This window comes from Gossypium hirsutum, chromosome A10 (genome assembly GCF_007990345.1).
Source record: "Gossypium hirsutum isolate 1008001.06 chromosome A10, Gossypium_hirsutum_v2.1, whole genome shotgun sequence".
Lineage (NCBI taxonomy): Eukaryota > Viridiplantae > Streptophyta > Magnoliopsida > Malvales > Malvaceae > Gossypium > Gossypium hirsutum.
Window position 1 is genome coordinate 56575191 of NC_053433.1, and position 2666 is coordinate 56577856.

Genomic DNA, 2666 nt, shown 5'->3' on the forward strand with positions numbered 1-2666 from the left:
TGATTCTGCAACTAGCCCTTCCTCATCTTGAATGGCAATCGCGTTGAGTTGCTTTCTTGGGTTAGATTCAGTGTTACTTGGTAGGCTACCTTGTGGTCGTTCGGAAATCAACTTGGCGAGCTGTCAAATCTGAGTTTCAAGCCTCTTGATTGATGCTTGTTGATTTTTGAGTGCAGTCTCGGTATTCTGAAAATGAGTTTCTAACACCGAGATGAATTTTGTTAGCATTTACTCAAGGTTCAGTTTTTTCTCTTGTTGGTAGGGTGGTTGTTGGAAGCCTGAAGGTGGTGGTCTCTGATTCCCTTGGCCTCCCCATGAAAAATTAGGGTGGTTCCTCCAACCTGCATTGTAAGTATTGCTATAGGGATTGTTTTGAGATCAAGGATTGTTACCCATGTAATTTAACTATTCGTTCTCCATGTTGTGGCCATAAGGTGGGTATTCTGAACTGCTTGATCTGCCTCCACTTGCTTCGCATTGCATTACTGGGTGAACCTGTGAAGAACTAAGTAAACCATCAATTTTCTTATTCAAGAGTTCTACCTGATTAGAGAGCATGGTGACCGTATTGACGTTATAAACGCCGGCTGTATTCGTTCGCTTTGTCCTCATGACTTGCCACTGATAGTTATTCAATGACATCTCTTCTATAAATTCATAGGCATCTTCAGGTGTCTTATTATTGATGGTTCCGCCAGCAGCTGCATCAACCATTTGTCGAGTCGAAGTATTCAGGCCATTATGAAAGGTTTGAACCTATAGCCAAAGCGGTAACCCATGGTGAGGGCATCTTCTCAAGAGGTCCTTGTTTCTCTCCCATGCATCGTAGAGTGTTTCTAAATCCATCTGCACAAAGGAAAAAATATCATTACGTAATTTAGCCGTTTTAGTAGGCGAAAAATATTTTAATAAAAACTTTTCAGTCATTTGTTTCCAAGTAGTGATTGACCCCCGTGGCAACAAGTTCAACCACTGTTTAGCTTTGTTTCTCAATGAAAAAGGGAATAACCGACGAATGGCATCATCAGAAATACCATTAATTTTAAATGTATCACATAGTTCCAAAAATTTTTCCAAGTGAGTGTTGGGATCCTCGTCCTGCAAACCATCAAACTGAACAAATTGTTGTATCATTTGAATTGTGTTAGGTTTTAGTTCAAAAGTATTTGCGGCTACAACCAGTCTAACTATGCTCGATTCAGTTCCTGTTAAAGAAGGTTTAGCATAATCATACATAGTGCGTGGAGCAGGATTTTGATTAACAGCAATCACAGGAGGTAGCGGATTTTCTTGGTTTTCAGCCATCTCCTCGGATGTGGTTAAAGTATCGCCCTTTTGCTCGTCCTCTGGGTATCTTAGGCTTCGCCTTATTTCTCTTTGGTTTCTATGAACTATACAGTCAATCTCACCGTCAAAAAGTGGTGGTCCTGACAGGTTTCTTCTAGTCATAAATTAGAAAAACCTGTTAGAAAGAAATAAGAGAAAAATTAGAAAAGAAAATAAAAATTTAAATTGTAATAAAAGTAAAGTGGCTAAAGTAATAAAAATTGAGTTTTACTAATATCCTAGTTCCCCGGCAACGGCGCCAAAAACTTGATGCGTGATATTCGTAACAGGTTTTAAAGATTTATAAATGAAATGTTCTTGTGACTAACTTATTATCACGATTAAGGCAAGTGTACCTATCGAACAGTAGTATAGTTCAGCAAGACCAGATTATCGAACCCAAAAGAACTACGAGTACTAGTATTTACTTCCTTTTTATTATCTAGCCTAAAATTTACGAAGTTTGGTTGTCTAAACTAATTACTAACTAAGAATGCACATAAATAAAAACTTGGGAAAATACTTTTGGGAAAATTCGGTTGATTGAGACAATACCTAAGGACAAATCCACCTAGACTTCACTTGTTATTTGACTCTGAATCAAACGATTTTTTCATTTGACTTGATCCGTAGAAATCCATAAGTTATATTATAATCTCTCTCGAGACTAATAATGTCTAACCTTGGGTGGAATAATTGAAACTTCATTCTAATTAACACCCTAGAATTGCATTAACTCGATCTATGGATTCCCTTATTAGGTTTCACCCTAATCCGGCAAAATCTTGTTACCTTATCTCTAGGCGTGCAATCAACTCCGCTTAATTATGACAAATTTACTCTTAGATAGGGTCTATTCCTCCTCTGAATAAGAGCTTAAATTGAATCAATATCCTGGAATATCAAAACAAGAATTAAGAACACATAATTAAGAACAAGTCAAATATTTATCAAACAATTCAGATAATAATAACAAGATCTGTCTTAGGTTTCATTCCCTTTAGGTATTTAGGGGTTTAGTTCATCCTTATGAAAGAAAACATCTTAAAAGCATAAAGATAACAAAACATAAGAAAACCCAAAACTCCTGAAGGAACTTGAAGGGAGATCTCCAGTCTTGATGATGAATCCAGCTCTTGAGATGGATCAACCGGCTTTCCTTGAGTAATTCCTTGCTTTCTACTCTACATCCCCCTTTCCTAAGTGCCTCCTCAAGTGTTTAAATAGGCTTTGGAATGCCTAAGAGCCCTCAAAATCGGCCTTTTCCGAATTGGACTAAGCTTGGGTTCGGCAGGGACACGCCTGTGTGACAAGCCCGTGTGCGATTACTGAAGGCCGTG

The 2666-nt window shown here is 38.0% G+C and overlaps 1 non-coding gene across 1 annotated transcript; it reads left to right on the forward strand.

The window, feature by feature from the left end:
* Nucleotides 1–772: 772 nt before the first annotated feature.
* Nucleotides 773–879, forward strand: LOC121208630 (small nucleolar RNA R71). The gene has a single exon (XR_005903761.1). It is a non-coding gene; the product is annotated as a small nucleolar RNA R71 (small nucleolar RNA).
* Nucleotides 880–2666: the final 1787 nt, after the last annotated feature.